The sequence below is a fragment of the Silene latifolia genome, chromosome 10 (assembly GCF_048544455.1).
Source record: "Silene latifolia isolate original U9 population chromosome 10, ASM4854445v1, whole genome shotgun sequence".
NCBI lineage: Eukaryota > Viridiplantae > Streptophyta > Magnoliopsida > Caryophyllales > Caryophyllaceae > Silene > Silene latifolia.
In genome coordinates this window covers 111912362-111932336 of record NC_133535.1, presented here as the reverse complement: position 1 = coordinate 111932336, position 19975 = coordinate 111912362, and the positions used below count along the sequence as shown (strand labels likewise).

General features: G+C 41.4%; 1 non-coding gene across 1 annotated transcript; it reads left to right on the top strand.

The window, feature by feature from the left end:
• Positions 1-5850: 5850 nt before the first annotated feature.
• Positions 5851-5957, top strand: LOC141610140 (small nucleolar RNA R71). The gene has a single exon (XR_012528038.1). It is a non-coding gene; the product is annotated as a small nucleolar RNA R71 (small nucleolar RNA).
• The last annotated feature ends 14018 nt before the right edge of the window (positions 5958-19975 follow it).

Sequence of the window (19975 nt, the reverse complement as noted above, 5' to 3'; positions counted from 1 at the left end):
TTTTTGGGTTGCCTTACCACAAGGTCAAACAAGGTCACCTAGACAAGTTAACCAAATCCACATCGCATCACGGGGTTGGATAGGTGACTCACATGCAAACCCTTGACTAGGCCTTGGGTCATGGGTCAAAAGACACTAGTATGACACTATCTAGGGTGTTTTACAACCATTCTAGTAGGCAAAGTCTTAAGTTGAACAAGTATTTATAATGGCTTAGTTGCTCTTGTCAAAGTTCCTAAATAGGAATTTTTCAAAACATTTCTAACATGCAACTACATGCCATGATGCAACTAATATAAACATCCTAATGCAAGTGATTCTATCAACTAATATGACATATAAACTAAATGCAAATCCTAAATTCACATTGTTATACCGCATCAATCAAAATAAAGCCACATAGTCATTAACATAAAGAGGAAAAAAGAGATTGGAAAGATCATACCATGCGGTTTTCAATATCCTCATGTCTCGGATGTGGCGTAGTCAATCAATGTGAACAAGGATAGAACAAACACAATATATACAAGACAATATATGCAAGACTACAAAAGGAAATAAACATGTTTTTGGGTTTTCAATTTTCAAATTTTTATGATTTTTGAAATTTTTCAATTTCTTTTGGATTTTTGAATAAGAGTTAAATGTTAGAATTCCCATCCCCACACTAATATGGGCATTGTCCTCAATGGCCAAAATGATGGAAATTATGCAAAGATGACGCATGATTTCTATACTAAATGCAATCTATACTAAGCTATACTACATGATGCATGGTTTTTGTTATGACGGAGAGGATAATTTAGATTACCTCCCGTTGTGTATGCATTAACTTCCCCAAACCGAGTGAGACACTATTGCTAATGTCCAAGGATGGGTGTAGTTCATGCACACACTATGCTATGCATGAAACTAATTTGTCATTTTGGATTTTGAAAATGGAAACAATAAAATGAGAACACCTCAATGGTACCGAGGTATGAGTCCTCTAATGGGGCTAGGACTACTCTAACAATGATCAAAATGAAATAAAATACAAAGAGAGAAATAGACAAACCATGAGAGTGTAGGAGTCTCCAAGGCTTGCTAATCTTCCATCATGCTATCACCATCACTTCCCTCATGAGAAGTGGTCACATTGCCACTTTCCTTGTCATTTGCTTCTTCACTTTCTTCCTCATCTTCATCTTCACCATCCTTTTCTTCTTCACTTGCTTCTTCCTCAATATTATCATCAACTTCTTCATCATTTCCAACAACCTCATTGTCACCCATAACGACCCTAGATGCACCCGGAAATAAGACTTCTCTATCCGCCCAACTAGGCAAAGGACAAGATGGATCAAGTAGTCCTTGCCTAGCTAAATGTAGGAGGGGTGGATATTGAGCCAAGTAGGCATTTTTCCGATCTTCATAGGCTTGCTTGTGCATTGCTTGCATGAGAAGAGTCACATAGTCTTTCCCAACTTCAACTCCTTCCGGCTTGAACTCTTCATACTTAAAGGGGTAAGGTGGTATGACAATGGAAGAGGAGGGCATTTCAAGATCACCCTTTTGTTGTTGAATGATATACTCGGCCTCTTTGGAAAGGGGAAGTAGATAATTGGTCCGGTGGACGCTTAGACGGCAAATCTTCGAAGGCAAGGTGAACGATCTAGCTTCACTAGTGAGCCATCCATACTTAGTGTCAAGGGGGTTATGGGCAACCCACTTGAACTTGTGAATCATAGTATGCATATCAACAAGATGGCCACCCTCCTTTGCTTTGTACTTGTTATCCTTATTGAAGTTAGGATCAAAGTGCTTAGCTAGGAGTGTGACTAGGCCGCCATTGACAATAACGGTCGTGCCCTTCTTCCCACAATCAATGTTGAGCCATCTATCTACCAAGAGCCTCAAAGAATTGTAAGGCTTGGTGTGCACTCTTCCGATATTAAAAGCCGATTCAAGGAGAATAAAATCAAGTCTTGTGAAATGGTTGGTATCTTTCCTAGCAATTATGGTGTTACCCACGACCTTGTGCCATACTCTTATGCCCGGATGGTGGACCAAAAGAGCACGACTCGCATGAAAATCCTCAAATTTCTTCCCGGAGATTGCCTCCCAAAGAGGTTCGGGGTCATACTTTCCATAACTCTTAAAATAACTCGGTTCATCACTAAGACCCAAAATTTCACCCAATTCCCTAAAGGTAATGCGTCTACTAACATTAGCTAGACGAAACTCGATATTCTCCCTATTCTCAACTTTGGTGACTTTCAAAGAACTTAAAAATTCCAAGGTAAGGGAGGGGTATGTCAATTCTCTTGTTTCAAACAATTTCTTCAACCCCATGGCATTGAAAAAGGCTTTTGTTTGTTCAAGAACACCCAATTTTTCTAAGGTATCTTCACATATGAATTTGGTGGATTGTAATGACTTCATAGAAAACTTGACAAAGGTATTTCTATGGGTATCGGAAATAAAAGTTACCTCCGGATAATGCAAAAGTTGATCAATTACCGGAGTAGAAGGTGTTGTTGCTCCCATAGAAGGTTGTTGTTGTTGTTGCACTTCCAAGTTTGGTGTTGCTACCACCATAGCCAATGCTTTTTTGTTTGAAGAGCCTTTTGCCTTTGTGAGAGTGCCTTAGCCTTTGGTGCCTTTGTTGCCTTTGTTGCTCCCTTAGTCCTTGCCATTGATGAACTAACCAAGAAAAGAATGAAAAATCTTCAATTTGTAGTATGCCCAAATCGATTTGAAGGTGAAAGGCTTTGCCTTTATGAAATCAAAAATAGACTCAAAAGTTGAAGATTTTGTGCTTGGTTTTGATTTTTGTTGAGGAAGGAGTGATTGATTTGTTGTTGGAAGGATGGTTTGATTTGTGTTTGGTGAATGTTGTTGAGGGTTTTTATTTTTGTGATGGAGAGGATGAGGGTTTTGATGTTGTGGGTAGTGTTTATGAATGAATGAATGAATGAATGAATGAAGGTGGGAGGGGTTTTAAAGAGACCCAAATTTTCGAATCTGCAGGGGCAATCCGTGCGGATTCTGCCCAATCCGTGCGGATTCTGCTCTTTCTGAACTTTGCAAAACTCGCCTAAAGACAGGCGGATTTGTGACAATCCGCTCGGATTTGCTGAACACGGGACGGGCGAATTTGCTTAAAGACGGACGGATTTCAGTCCAGAAAATTTTGCTTGTTTTCCTCAGTTTGCAAAGACGGACGTCTTTCTTACAAGACGGACGGATTCTTTAAGACGGGCGGATTCTTTCAGGGACGCCCGGATTCGATCACGATCAAGAATTTTTCAAAATTCAGCTCAGTTCAGGACGGGCGTCTTTTCTGCAATACGCTCGGATTCTTTCAGACGGGCGGATTCTCTGGAATCCGCTCGGATTCTTCCCCTGTGTACATGGATTCAGTTCCATCCGTGCACAATGCGTTTCCCATACCATTCTTCCATTCTTTCTTCAAGTCTTGTGTTCGTCGTTGAGGGGGCACTACTAAGGCATGGATAACCTAGGCAATTTCCACCCCCACACTAAGCTACAAGCACTACACATCAATTGAAATTGTTAGTCCCTCCCTCACTTTCTCTCAAACATGACAATTATTTTGATCAAAGTAAATAAAAATCCAAAGATGACAAAAAGGCAATACAAGAATTGAAATGTAAGTTAGGGAGTTAGAAATATTTACAAGTGGTGGTTTAGGGAGGACTCCACCAAACTCTCATTCTTGATGAGATGTCAAGGGGGCATGTCCAAGGTGTTGTTGATGTTGCTCAACACCTTGAAGAAGTAATCAAAAGCTTATTCATTATCATGGTAGAGGTTCTCAATAGACCTTGGCCCTTGTTGTTGGTCTTGATTGATGGCATTACCAATGTAGGGATTAAAAATCCCTTCAAACTCGTCGTCCAAAGACCACAAACTTCATTGAGTTGATCATTGAAAATCTCTTGCTTAGATGGAGACAACTCTCCCAATTTCTTCTCTTGGCCAATGAGGCCATTCTCTTCTTCCTTGGTTGATTTTGATGAGCTTTGCAAGCTCTCCTTGTCACAATTCACTTGCTCTTTGAATGGAGCATCTTCAATTTTCTTCTTCCATTGGAGTTCCGATTTCTTCCTTTCATCCTTTCGGCTATAATGATCAATCATGAAACATGGTTCATGCAAACGAGGAGCTCTCATAGTCTTGTCAAGATTAAAAGTTATGCTTTCATCTCCCACTTCTAGAGTGAGCTCACCATGTTTCACATCAATCACCGCACCGGCGGTGTGTAGGAAAGGTCTTCCTAGGATGATTGGAATGTTGGAATCTTCCTCCATATATACAATGACAAAGTCCACCGGGATGAAAAACTTCCCAATTCGCACGGGGACATCTTCCCATATCCCTAACGGTGTCTTCGTCGATCTATCGGCCATTTGGAGTGTGATGTTGGTGCATTTAAGCTCTCCCATCCCCAACCTTTTACTCACCGAGTACGGCATGACACTCACACTAGCCCCTAGATCACATAAGGCTTTGTTGATCGTTGTGTCGCCAATGGTACACGGTATTGAGAAGCTTCCCGGATCCTTTAACTTTGGAGGTGAACTCCCTTGAAGTATTGCACTACTCACCTTAGTGAAGGCGATAGTCTCAAGCTTCCGGATTGACTTCTTCTTTGTGAGGATATCTTTCATGTATTTCGCATAGGCCGGAACGTGATTGATTAATTCCGTGAAAGGAATTGAGACTTCTAAATTCTTCACAATTTCCATGAACTTTCCAAGTTGATCATCAAATTTGGGCTTGGCTTGACGACTTGGGAAAGGAAGTCTAATCACAATGGGCTCCTTCTCCTTGGCCTTGTCTTCATTTTTCTTTGAACTTTCTTCTTTTGATGATTCTCCATCTTTGGAGTTTTGCACAATTTCTTCCTTTTCACTAGCTTCCACAACTTCATCCTCAACTTGCTTCTTCGGTGCTTCATACCTTGTACCACTTCTCAAATGAATGGCACTAACCGTTTCATGTCTAGGGGGATTACTTTGAGGTGGTAATTGCCCCTTTTGTCTTTGTGAGCTTGAAGATGCTAGTTGAGTCAATTGTGTTTCCAACATCTTGGTGTGAGCTAGAATGTTGTTGATGGTGGTTTCCTTTGCTTGGCTATCGTTTTGCATTTGAGTGAAAAATTCTTGTTGATTCTTTTGCATTTGGAGGACCGCTTTTTGGACATCAAAACCTTGGTCATTTTGGTGATTGTATGGATTTTGATTTTGGTAACCTTGGTTTTGATTGTAAAAGGGTCTTTGATTTTGGTTTCTCATGGGGGGTGGAGTGTATGTTGTTTGAGGGTTTTGAACATTTTGGCTTTTGTATGAGAGATTTGGATGGAATTTGGTGTTTTCATTGTAAAAGTTGGAATAAGGGGTACCACTCTTGTATGCTTGGAAAGCATTCACTTGTTCATTTGTTCCCCTACATTCACCTTGGTCATGTCTCAAAGTTCCACAATTCTCACATATCCCACTTCGGATTGATGAGGATGCCGTCATGGCATTAACATGATGCTTCGATGATTTTGAGTTTTCCTCAAGTCTAGCCATAGCTTGTTCGAACTTCAAGTTGATTGTGTCAATGTGAGCACTAAGTTGAGCACCCAATTGAGTAACGGAGTCCACTTCATGATTTCCTCCTCTAGTAGCCTTGCGAGGTCTACTATATTGTGAGTTATGGACCGCCATTTCCTCAATCTTGTTCCATGTTTGATTGTCATCAACTTCGGTGAACATTCCATTTGATCCCATATTGAGAATGTTCCTAGAATCTTCATATAAACCATTCCAAAATTGTTGTACCAAAAACCATTCGCTAAGTCCATGGTGAGGACATGAGCGACAAATTCCTTTGAACCGCTCCCAAGCTTCATACAAAGACTCTTCATCCCTTTGCTTAAAACCCGTAATTTGAGCTCTTAGCATGTTAGTCTTTTCCGGTGGGTAGAATTTTTTGTAGAAAGCTAGAGCCAACTTCTTCCAAGAATCTATTCAAAGGGTGGCCTTATCAAGGCCCTTCAACCATTGCTTCGCGGTGCCGATTAAGGAAAAAGGAAATAAGACCCATCTAATTTGGTCTTGAGTCACGCCCGTTTGAGAATGAGGGTCCTCACTAGGCATCCCCCCAAATTGGCTCCTCTCAACTAATTGGATGAAGGCGGACTTGGCAATAAAATTTCCGGTTAGATGTTGCGGTGTAGGAGTACCATTTGGTAGATTCTCCTCGGTGGGTACGGAGTGTGACGAGAATTTTGGCATTGTAGGTGGATTTTGTGGGGTATTGTGTAATGGGCTCTCTTCTCCTTCTATTGCGAAAAGATTGACAAACTCACTAGTGGGTTGAACAACTTCACTAATACCTCTTAAATTCCTCCTAACAACTCTCCTATTGTTCGTCAAGGTTCTTTCGATTTCATGGTCAAAAGGTAACAAATCACCTTGTAACCTTCTAGACATGCAAAATATCAAACAACTCGAAAACAATTAGAACAAACCTTGAGGAGTTTTACTTCCTCAAGGCGAAGAAAGACACAACTAATGACAATAAAAAGAAATCTAAATCAAACAAACATCGTCCCCGGCAACGGCGCCATTTTTGATGCGATCCCGCTAAGTGTTCACAAATTAAGATGTGGTCGTTGGTCACGGTCGAATCAAAACACAATTTATAGCTCCACAAACAACTCTACAATTAGTAAAGAGGCAAGTAAAGGTCGGATCCCAAGGGACGGGAGTTGAAATGAGATTTCTATTGCAACTAGTGGTGTCTAAGGGGGTGTCACAAATTGGGTTGATGTAGAAGGTTACTAAACTAAAATAGCAATGAAAATAAACAAGCAAGATGAATTAAAGGGGTGTAAACAATTGATTAAAGGCACTAGGGTGTCATGGGATCATAGGGGAATCATGGGATATGATCATACAAACATGTTCTCAAATTATAAGCAAGCAATTATTGTTGTGATGGATTGAGTTGGGTTATATCTTACAATCCTAGGAAAGTTTGGGTCCCGGAGCCGAATCGATTAGATTGTACAACACCTACAAGTCGACTTAATCTTCCCTACTCAACAACATGCATGGTCTAATGAGACTCGAGTTGGGTTATGTCTTACAAGTCTCATTGAAAAGATAGAAGATGATAGTAAATGCAAGGATTCATAGGCTTAGCATTTCATCAAATATAACATGTGCATGAGTTGAGATCAAAACAAGCAAGCAAATAAAACATGAAAGCATATTAATTTAAGCATGAATCATTCCCCATGTTGGTTTCCCCTAATCACCCATTAACCCTAGCTAAGAGACTACTCACTTATTATCATGTTGATCATGCTAGCAAGGTTGTCAATCATACCAACAATATGAAACATGATGAATAAATGAAAGTAATTAACAATAATTAAAAAGGGATTAAGAGATTATACCTACTAATGATTCCAATAATAAAGCAAAGATAAAAGAAGTACTTGAATGCTTGATTGAGAGGTTGTCAATCTCCCAACAATAACCCAAATAATCTTCAATTACCCAAAATAAAGGATGAACAAAAGAGAGATTAAAGAACTAAAACTTGGATTAAAACTTGATTAATACTTGATTACAATATTAAAGAGAGATTTGATTGATATTAACTACACTAATTATTGATAAAATGAACATGCTCCTCTAATTAGACTAATGGGGTATTTATAGTGGAAATTAGGGAGGATGCATTAGGGTTAACTAAGGGCTAAACTAGTAATTACACTTTTTAAGTTGAGCAAGGAGGACCCGGTATTTTTCGAGAGAAGGGCTTCTTTCTTCGTAGCTTGGAGAAGACAATCCGTGCTGTGCTAGAATCCGGGCGGAATAGGGTCGGGACGGGCGGATTCTGGCGTTGGAATGCGAGCGGATTCAGGGGAATCCGGGCGGATTGTGGAGGGGGAATCCGAGCGGATTGTGGCAAAGCCGCTCGGATTGTGCTGCTGCGGGACAGACGGATTGGTGACAATCCGCTCGGATTGTCAGTCAGCAACAAATCTTCTTCTTTTCTTCCCTTTTTTTCATAAATTCCTTGGGGATTTCCTTGGGGACTCAAGGATCCTTTCTCAACATTGCTCTTCTACTATAATATGTACAAAGGCCTTCTAATCTTGTCTCTCCTTGATGCTTGGTCATTGAATTCGATCAATTTAGTCTCGTTTTGCCATGAAAATGCAAGATTCTTACTCCTTTCCTACCAAGGGATCAAAATCTCAAAGAATATGCAAAACAAAGAACTAAAGATAAGAAATGACCCAAATAAGCACTAAAAAGCATGGGAACAAGGCTAATTCGAGGGCTAAATATGCGCCAATTATGGTCACATCAGACACACAAACAATAGATACTTGGTCATTTCCAGACGAGGATATACTCCAAACTGATGTAGACTCCTGGGACCTTTACTTCGATGGAGCATCAAACTTAAGAGGATTTGGAATAGGAGTGTTGCTCATTTCTCCTGAAGGCGAGCATACACCAATTGCTGTCAAACTCGACTTCGAGGTGACAAATAACGCTGCAGAATACGAAGCTTGTCTCATTGGACTACAAGCGGCAGTGAGCTTAGGCATTAAAAACCTCCGAGTACATGGGGATTCATCACTGATCATCAACCAAGTTACAGGATCTTGGAAAATTCGGAGCGAAAGCCTCGCACCTTATCAGGCTAGAATAGACCAAGTCGCTCAATTCTTCGATCACGTAACCTACCTACACCTACCTCGGGAAGAAAATCAATTTGCAGACACTCTTGCAAAACTTGCATCTTTGATTAATATGCCAGATCACATGGTGGAAATGCCTTTGTGCATCGAACGACGGTCAGAGCCGGCTTATGTCCACCAAATCACCGATGAAGAGGAAGTCGCGCAGGAACCCTGGTTCCAAGCAATCCTGAACTTTAAGCTTAACGGTACCTATCCACCCGATATGGACAAGAGGGGACAACGTGCCATACGCCTACTCGCTTCCCAATACATTCTCATGCAAGGAGAGTTATACAAAAGAACACCTCTTGGTGTAGTCCTACGTTGCCTTGATCATTCACAGGCACGAAAGGTGATGGAAGAAGTCCACGATGGAGAATGCGGTCCTCACATGAGTGGGCCCATGATGGCAAAGAAAATCACACGTTTGGGGTATTATTGGACCACAATGGAATCCGATTGCATCAAATACGTAAGACATTGCCACAATTGCCAAATCTTCAGAAATGTGCAACATGTCCCTCCTTCATTGCTCTACACAATGACATCTCCTTGGCCATTTTCTGCATGGGGAATTGACATAATTGGGAAAATAACACCGGCCGGAACAGGAGGTCACTGTCTCATTCTAGTAGAAATTGACTATTTCACCAAATGGGTAGAAGCGGCTTCCTACACTGGTCTCCAGCTAAGAACGTGGCAAAGTTCATACAAAACAACATCATCTGTCGATACGGTTGCCCACATGAGATCATTAGTGATAATGGATCACATTTCCAAGCTGAGACCGAGCAATTGCTAGCCAAATACAAGATTAGGCATCACCACTCTTCGCCCTATAGACCACAGACTAACGGCGCGGTAGAGGCGGCAAACAAGAATGTTGTCACGATTCTCAAGAAAATGATTGACAACTATAGAGATTGGCCAAGCAAGATACCCTTTGCTTTGTGGGGATATCGTACATCTGTTAGGACACCCACTGGGGCTACTCCTTTCTATTTGACCTACGGCATGGAAGCTGTACAACCAGTCGAGCTAGAAATACCATCCTTGCGAATTTTACTCGAAAGCCAAATCCGGGAAGCCGATTGGAAGAGGGATAGATATGAAGAACTCATCCTCTTGGATGAACGTAGGCTACGCGCCTTGCATAACGTCCAAACATATCAAGCACGTATCAACCGAGCTTTCAACAAAAGGGTTAGGCCAAGAAACATCAAAGAAGGAGACTTAGTGCTCAAATCGGTTAGAGCTCTTTTACCTGTTGACTCACGGGGAAAATTCAAACCTAATTGGGCCGGACCTTTTCTAGTCAAAACCATACTTCCAGGGGGTGCGGTTAGAATCACTGACCTAGACGGGAATAAGTTTTCAAACCCAACAAACCTTGACCAATTAAAACGATACTATGCCTAGAATAGGAACAAAAACGCGCCTCGCGTAACCCCACGTGTCGCTCTTGTGGCACTAAATAAACGGCCCCTGGCCAAGCTGAAATAAGCTAATGTCACTGTGCTCTTGCATTTTGACAAATTTATCATCCTCGTATCATCAAATAAACTAATCTGCACCTTCAGAGTAAGCAAAAGCTCATGCTTATTTTCTAAAGTTCATTACAAGCTCTTGCTTAGAACAATTATCCTTTTACATTTACTCAAACTACGCGCAAGGGTTTGATTTCATTTCTTTAAGTGAATACGTAGGCAATCCTTCACAGGATTCAACCCACTATATCTAAAAATGTAAATAGAAGGACATTTGCATTGCATTTGGAATTCGACAAGGATAATAAATAGAAAATCACAACGGTTTCATAACCATTTAACCTCTTTTTATTTCATCCATAATAATAGTAGGCTACATAATAAAAATAGAATAGGCTAGGATTCTAAAAACCCCACCTTTTTATTACAACAATAAATAATAATAATAATCAAATAATAAATAAAGACTCGGGCTATTCCTCCATCTTCCCCTTGCCCTTGTCATTCTTGTCATATTTCTTGTCACGACCTCGAGCCGGATGCTCTTGCGCCACTTCAGACCTAATCACCAACGGTCTTTCTCGAGGCCTAGACTTTCCATTCTTGCCAATCACCATTTCCGCGACAGGAGTAGTCTTTGGTTTCATCGAAGGATGAACAACTTGAAACCCGGCTTCTTCTTCTCCCTCTGTCAGATGCTTCTCTTTCTCTTTCTCCACCTCGCGCACCTTGTAGTCAACGGGCTCGCGCTTCCTCAGTCTCTCGCGCTCTTCCGGAGTAGTAGTCTTTCTCCACCGCAGATAAGAGTCCGACACCCATAAGGCATTGGCGGAGAAATTCAAGAACCACATATTTCTTTGGGCCCATTTAATGGCCCACTCTCTTCGGCTCTCTGTAGTAAGCGCCATAGCAGTCTGCGGGACGGTATCAAGCTTCGGGATCGTCTGTTTCAGCCCAACTTGTCTCATCAGCCTCTCCGGGAAGATGCACACCATAAACTCCAATCCAGGAATGCGCGCGGACCTAGTGGGATCCAAAGAAGACACTCCAGTGACGGATTTGAGGTGCCACCAAGGTACAACCCACCTAATCAACGGGCCATCGTCGCTTTTCAGCTTGTTCTTCCAGTAATCACAGACCCTAGTGAAGTCCACCATGTACAACCTCGTCCTCATCGCAATCGAGCGGGCATGATAAGAAAGAACATGAGATGGGGGCTCGATCAATCAGAGCCGTTCCATAAGCCAAACCTACCAAAAGCGGGTATTAGACATAAAAAAAAAAACGAAAAAAAACAAAAAAAAAAAAATGTCTTTAACCTGCAGAATGACGGGACTTCCCAAATACGGTAGATCACGGTTGGCTTTCCTATTATCCAAGCCCAACAAGATCTCTCCTAAGCATAAACAAGCTGGGCTCCTACGCAACTCCATTTGCTCAACAAGGCCCAGAAGACGGGGATCACCTCTCAAGTCTTCATCAACATGCCCTTGAAAGACATACACATGTAACAAGCAAAAACCAAATGCCCTCCGCCTAGCAACATGAGAAACGGTGGGGTCGGCCCTGTTGATGAATCGATCTATGAAGTCCAACATTCTCACGCCTTTCGAGGTAACTAGACGGTCCACCTCAAGTCTAGTCAACCCAAGCAAGTCTCTAAATTTGCTCTTGTACCCTTGCGAAGTAGAAGGAATGGCAGGCAAGTGTTCGGGATCCCACCCACCAATAGCGACAATTTCTTCAGGAAATGGGCAAATATCACCTCCAGGGAACGCAAAAACATGGTAATTCGGGTCCCAATAGTCAAGACAAGCATCCAAGAACGGTTTAACAACCTTGATGAGTTTTAAACTCAACAAAGACCCAAAATTATAAGAGCCCATATCATGTTTCTCCATGTTCGAAAATTCGTTAGTCCATTCCTTCAAGCGGATCTCCAAAGTATTCATGATGAGAAAATTATTTTCAGAATTTTATGAAATTAGACGAAGAAGAGACGGAAGACTTGTGTGAATAAAAGCTCCATCGACGTTTCTATTTATACTAGTTTCTGTTTCCAAAAATCCGTCAGAGCAGAACACCTTGGGAACAGGCGCAGCACCTGCTGCGCCTCTTCAAAGGGACGCAGCTCATGCTGCGCCTCTTCCTCAGCCTCACTTCTGTGATTTTCCGCGTTGGATCTTTCCTAATTCCATGATGACTAATTTCCTATTCCTACGGGTTATTATTTTGGTAAATACGTGAAGATTACCATGTTTCAGGTTTCCTAATTTCGCGGGCACGCATTTCGAGGCGACACCGATATTTTCGCCATTTTACCACACTTGTATATTTTCATTTTAGGAAATAATTTTTCATTCTAATTTTAGGAAATAATTTTCGTTTTAATTCATTTTACATTTCTCATTTAATTCATTTATTTTAGAAAATAATTTTCAATTTACCGAATTTCAACATTTTTATATTCATTTCAATTTCTTAATTTCATTTCTACATTTCTAACTTATAGATTTCTGTTTTTTTCTTTTTTTAGGGGTAACCCTCCCTACCGTCCGGTCATTTCCGGCAAAATTTTTGCATTTTTGCATTTTTTGCATTCTTTTGAGTCTCTCATTTTGCGCTAATTAAGGCCATATGTATATACACATGTATGTTTTGCGTGATTTCTATGTAAATTTCGGCAGCATGTCGGCGTAAACCGTCATCTACCGAACCTGTTCAGAGCTAACCTGCAGATACAAGCAACGCAACCCAGCAGCAATGGCTTTCAAGCCATCTTATATACACCAAACAAGGGAAATGTACAACAAACTGGGGGCTATCGCCCCAAACAAAGTCCAAAAATGTCCAAAATCAATGTCCAAATGTACAACTGTGAAAAAATACAGCCAATAAAAGCTACACAAAACTAATGCTGGTCGCCCTCCAGCTCTGCAACTCTTGCCGCAAGAACGGCAATCTCGGCGTCCCGAATCTTGAGCTCCCTCAACAAGCGAGCTGTCTCCTCTCGAGACTGGGTCAACTCTCGCTCCAGCTCGCGGTCACCCTATAAACAACAACAAAATTGGCTCATGTCAATCCTTTCAAGCAAAGTCGGAAAATTAAAATCAAAAAAATAAAACAGGCACAAGGTTCATACCTGACGGCCTTGACCGCCGACAAGTGCCTCGACGGCAGTAGCTCGCAGCCGGTTGGCCACCCTCCACAACGCCAAAAACCGAGACGGCGCGACCTGCATTTTCAAAAAGAAATTCTCAACAATCAAACAAACTCAATCAAATGTGTTCTTACACAGAAGTTATACAAGTTAGAGGCTCACCCTCCGAATCAGATGCTGCCAGTCGTCCAATCCAGCATCCGTCACAGCCACGTCAAAGTCACGCAACTCGGAGATCGTCGTCCTCCCAGTCGCGTCAGTGTACTCGAGGCTCTCGGGGTACTCTGGGGGCTCGATGCCCCCCGCCTCAACCTCCTGCAAAGACAAATGGTTCTCATTAATCGATGATCTTTCATCATGATTCTCAAAAATCAAATAGAAATCAAGAGAGTAAAGATGCTCACCACTACCGGCCAGTACGCCAACCTCCCGTAGAGGAACGCCGAGTAGTCCTCTGATGTGACCATTATTTGCGCACATTTAGTCCCCTAATTGAGCCTATTTTGCATACTATTATAGCATTTCATGGCCATTTTATCCGTCAAAACCTTCCTATTTGCTTTTCTATCGCATTTTATATGTTTTGTAGAAAAGGAGATAATAAGGCGGAAATTCCCGTCTTTCATGCATATTTGGAAGCTACTTGACGATACTAGATGGACTAGTATGAAGAGGAAGCAAAGACTAAAGACCAATCCCGCAAGAATAAAATAGGAATGAGCAAAAGGGAAGAAAAGAAGGAGAATCATTGCTGAAGAACAATCCGAGCGGATTGTCTCCAATCCGCCCGTCTCCACACTACACAATCCGAGCGTCTTGCTTTGAATCCGCTCGGATTGCCCCGCCAGAATCCGACCGGATTGTCCGTAATCCGCTCGTCTTCTTCTCCCAGAATCCGCCCGTCCCGACCACAATACGCACGGATTCCTCCACAGCACAATTTCGTCTTCTCCAAGCTACAAAGAAAGAAGCCCTTCCTTCGAAAAATACCGGCTCCTCCTTGCTCAATCTCAAAAGTGTAATTACTAGTTTAGCCCTTAGTTAACCCTAAATGCATCCACCTAATTTCCACTATAAATATCCCATTTTGTAATTAATCAAGTATGTTGTTTTTAGGAGGAAATTCTCTTAGATTAGATTAGGGGTAGATTAGAATAGATTACTCTTTAATCTTTCCACAAATTACACATTAATCTCTCTTTAATTATTGTTCAAGTTTATTATTCAAGTTTATTATTGGGTAATTGAAGATTATTGGGTTATTATTGGGAGATTGACAACCTTCCATCAATCAATCAAGTTTCTTCTATTATTCTTTGCTTTATTATTTGGATCATCTCAACTTTGGTATAATTACTTTACTCTTTAATCTTTATTGTTCATTTCCTCATTCTATTATCATGTTTATACTTGTTGTGATGATTGACACCATTAATGACATGTTTCCCATGATAATGAGTGAGTAGTCTCTTTAGCTAGGATTAGTGGGTAATTAGGGGAAACCAACATGGGATTGATTCATACTTAATCTAATATGTTCACATGATTAAATTGCTTGCTTGTTGTGATGTCAACTTTATGCACATGTTATGTTTGATGAAATGCTAAGCCTATGAATCCTTGCATTTTTACCATCTCTTATTTACTCAACTTGACTCGTAAGATATAAACCAACTCGAGTCTTGTTAGACCATGCATAGAAGTTGATTAGGAGGAAAGTAAGTCGACTTGTAGGTGTTGTACAATCTAATCGATTCGGCTCCGGGACCCAACTCTTCCTAAGAACCGTAAGATATAACCCAACTCGGTTCCTCCACAACATTAATTGCTCGCAACCTTGTAAACATGTTTGTATGATCAACACCATGAATCCCCCATGACCCCATGACATCCTAGCACTTTTTATCATTTGTTTACATCTTTCCTTTTATTGCTTGTTTTACCTTATTGCTTGCATTAGCCTAGGACACAACTACAATCCAAACCAAATTGTGACGCTAGCATAAATTGAGATAGATGGACTTAGAACCCAAAGCACACCGTCCCATGGATCGACCTCGACTTACCGCTAACTAGTTGTATGTTGAGTATTATAAATGTGTTTGATTGGATGTGACCCGACGACATCGCACCCACATCAAAAATGGCGCCGTTGCCGGGGAAAGTGCTATGTGATTAAGTTCTTACTTGTTTGTCTATTTTAATTATGCTTTCACCTTGAGGAACTTGTTCCTCAAGGTTCGTTTTTACCGTTTTCTTGTAGTTTCCATGTTTGTAGTTGTATCTTTATCTTGACCATGATGATGCAAGACTTGATATATGCAGTATGTGGTGGATCTTTTGAGTATGACTATGGGTATGGGGAGTTTGAGGAGCAAGTCAACACAAACCTACCTTATTATTTGTACAACGAAAATCCTAACTACTACCCCAACTTTTCCCCACCAAAATCACCACACCCAATATCAACAACAACCACTCACCCGATACCCATTTCACAATGAACTTCAATTGCCACAATACAACCACTTTCACACATACCCACAACAAAAAGATGAACCCATTCAAAACATGATTCTCCAAATGATGGGAGATCAACAAAACTTCTTCACACAAATGCTAGAAGAGAGCCGAAAAGAAGATAATGTTCTTAAAGACATTGTTATCCAAAGAGAGGAGTTGAGGATTCAAATTGCCCAATTAAAAGAATTCCAAGCAAACACTCACCACCGTTCTTTGGATATTGAGCATAAATGCGAGTTTGAAGTAGTGACATTTGACATGGAAGATGAAAAGTGGGAGGAGCCAAGCCCCTTGAGCTCTTGTGACTATGAGAGTGTTGTATTCGATGAGGAAGACATGAGGTTGAGTAAGTCAAACACTCTTAACCTTTGTGAGTATGAGGGTGTGTCTTTTGATGTGAACGTTGAGGTGTTGGAAAAAGAGCTAAATGAAGCCCTCATTTATGATTCACGTGAAGATAGCAACAATGATGATGAGCCTAGAGGAGGGATTCATAAAATCACCTTGCTTGAGGAGCCTATCCTTGAGGCATTTGAGATACCCTATCATGAAGAAGAACGTCCTTCCTTTATCCTTCATGAAGACCACTTGGCACCTATCTTGGAGCCAATGATCATTGAAGAGGATATGTTAGACCTTCTTCAAAAGGCCAAAGTTTCTTACAAGAGCTATTTGGTAAAAAGGCTTAAAGAGAAAATTGCTCGTGAGGCTACTTGTGAAGATTTGGCACCCATAATTTCAACTCCTATGGTATCCGATCATCAAAGTCATGAAAATTCTCCTTCTACTCATGAAGGATTGATAAATTCAAATGCTATCGTCGTCACCAAAATTGAAGAAGAAGTTGGTAAGTGGAAGTCCACGGATGAAAATGAACCATACTTCATGCTTAGTTTTAACAAGAATCATGGGTGTATATATTTGAAGCATCGGGAAAGCTCTAACGCTAAGGAGAAGCCAAGAAAAAGAGCATTCTACAAGCCTCCTTGGCCAAATTTCATATTCAAATTGAGCAACCCATACTTATGCTTATTTGGAGCTTGTTCACAAGCTTTTGATCTTTTATTAAGAGCTTTGAGCTCTATGGATAAGAGTCTCTACAAATTGAACTAGTTTGGTGGAGTTCTACCTCAAAACCACCATTTGTAAGATATTTCTTGAACCCTTTTACTTTGTATAATATTGTACATTTACATTTGCATTTAATTTCTTGCATGAGAGAGAAGAGAGAGAAAGTCATCTTACATGTTTCATGAGCAAATTTCAGAAAAAGATAAGGAAAAAGAGAAAATCAGTGAAAAGGGGTATGTTGTTTCGTGAAAAAGAAAGAAGAAGAAGGAAAGAAGCAGAAAGACGCCCGGATTCTAGCAAATCCGCCCGTCCAGGGCCCACGGGAAAGCAAAAATTGAAACTGAAGGAGAATCCGTGCGGGTTCCAGGAAATCCGCCCGTCCCGGACAATCCGTCCGTCTTCTCCACGGGACGCCCGTCCCGTGTGTCGTCCAGAAGCGAGATTTTGAACTGTGTCAAAATCCGTGCGGATTATCGAGAATCCGCCCGTCCAGATCAAGCCGTGCGTCCCGAACAAAATCCGCCCGTCTTTTCCCTGCTTCTCAGCCAAAGAATTTCTCTGTTCTAGAATCCGTGCGGATTCTACCAAAGACGCCCGTCTTCTTTCCCCGAAATCCGGCCGTCTCGACTGAAATCCGCTCGGTTATCTGTTCCCTCGGATAAAGCGGGTTCGATCCAATCTTATCCGTTCGGATTCCCTACTTCTTCTATATAATCACCCCCCTTCTCCCTCATTTCCTCACCTTACCAAACCCTAAAACACTCATCTCAACCCTCAAAATCATCCTCCAATCCTCAAAAACACCCCCATCACCAACATTCAAATGGCACCATTGACAAACACCAAAGGAAAGGCCAAGAAATTGGTTGAATCATTCGGGAAGAAGCGCAAGGGATCAACCTCTTCAACACCACGAGAGGTAGTACTACCAAGGAACACCGGACTCTTAATGAGGGGAGGCATTGAACAACTCAACAACTTCCAAGAAGTGATCTTCCTATCCGACGACCACCGCGAAAAATTCGTCGAGCTTCTAGGTAAGAAGTACGAACCTACTCAATTTGTTGATACTAGGGTGTTGGAAATCCTTAAGATAAGGTACCCTACCGAGATGTTCTTTAATGGCCTTGGCATTGGGAACTTTTTCCATGCCCATGAAGAGACTTACCTTAGTCTCACCCTTGAATTCTTGAGTAGCCTTCGCATTGTGGCGGATACCCACAACAATGTAGGCATGGAGTTTAGGTTATGCAACCTAGACCATGTTCTTTCTCTTGAGGAATTTGCCTATGTTTTCGGTCTTGAAGTACCCACCGACTATATCGAAAAGCCCGATAATTTTATTGTGGACTTCCTTTGGAAGGCTATCTCCGGGAGGGACTTTACCCATATAAAGCGTTGCTATACATTTGCTATCCAACATCCGGTGATTAGATTCACCGAACGCTTTGTAGCCGGTTGCATCAATGGGAGGTACGAGCAAGATCGGTGTACTCTCATCGACTTAACTATTCTTGAGTCTTATTTGAATGTTCGAGCGGTGAGGCGTTATAACTTCAACACGCCACTTGAGATACTTACTAGGTTCCATGATTTTGCTCAAGGGACCACCCAACTCAAAACCTTTGTGATGGGAGGTCTAATTACAATTTTGGCCAAACACCTTTGTCCCGGGTTCAATGCCCGAGGAACCTATATTCCTCTTGAGGGGAGGACTTTGATTGATGAGCACACCATCTTCCACAGTCACCGATGGTGCAACTACACTCGAGATGGGAGTGTGGAGTGGCACACCAAGGGATGTACTTCAATGGTCCTTGAGGGATGGAAGATACCGGGCATTGACCCAAGATTGAGTCCATACTCTCCTCCACCAAGCTACCTCCTCGAAATCCAAATTCTTGATAATCCCCCTCAAAGGGAAGAGCCACACCGTCAACCACCTCGAGGAGGGCCGGGAATACCTATTCGCCCACCTTCCTACGTACCCATCCCGCCATACCCTACTCCTTATACCGAATTCCAACCAGAAATCCCCAACACCCCGGGTATTAATGATTTGATGGCACTCATGAATAGAGTGGACCTTGGGGTGCATAAAGGAAGGGAAGACAACTACTTAGCCCTCTACCCCCAATACTATAACATGGCTCAACAAGGGTATGCTGACCCTAATGGCCCTTTGCCCTCTTGGGCACAACCGGAGCTCTTGTTCCCAAATTATGGGGACCAAGCTTGGGGACGAGGAGACGGAGGGCATTCTAGCCAAGGTGGAGGGTACACGGGTCAAGGAGGAGGATTTGACCAAGGAGGATATTGGGGACAAGCACCCGGATATGATCAAGCCGGAAGCTCTCATGGTTATGGCTATGATCAAAATGAGGATGACGAGTGAAAGAGGCCTACTTCATCATTTCCATTTGTATGATACCCATCTCTCCCTCTCTCTCTTTTTTTGTATATACATTGCATTTAGTGTAGCTTTTGCATGCATTTGTATTATATATTTCATATTGCATTTGCATTAGTTAGTTCATGTAGTATATTTTGCATTGTAATATATCTCACATGATTCATGTAGATAGTTGCATATAGATTAGAATTCATGCATAGTCACTAATGACCAATCCTATTCTTTTCTACACTAGAGATAGTGTTTAAATCGGTTTGGGGAGGTTTGATCATAAGTGACCATAGTTTAAATCATGCATCATATAATATAGTTTAGATTGCATTCATTTGTTATATATGTCATATAGAATTGCATTTAGTTAGAGCATGCATTCATTCATATCATATCATTGCATTTGTACTTTATTTCAAAAAATCAAAAAAATCCAAAAACATGTTTTTCTTTTTCATTCCTACTCCTACATGTACATTGAGGACAATGTCCAAAATAAAGTGGGGGATGGGAATTTATATTCCAAAAATGCATAAAAATTGAAAATTTTTGAAAAATCCCAAAAA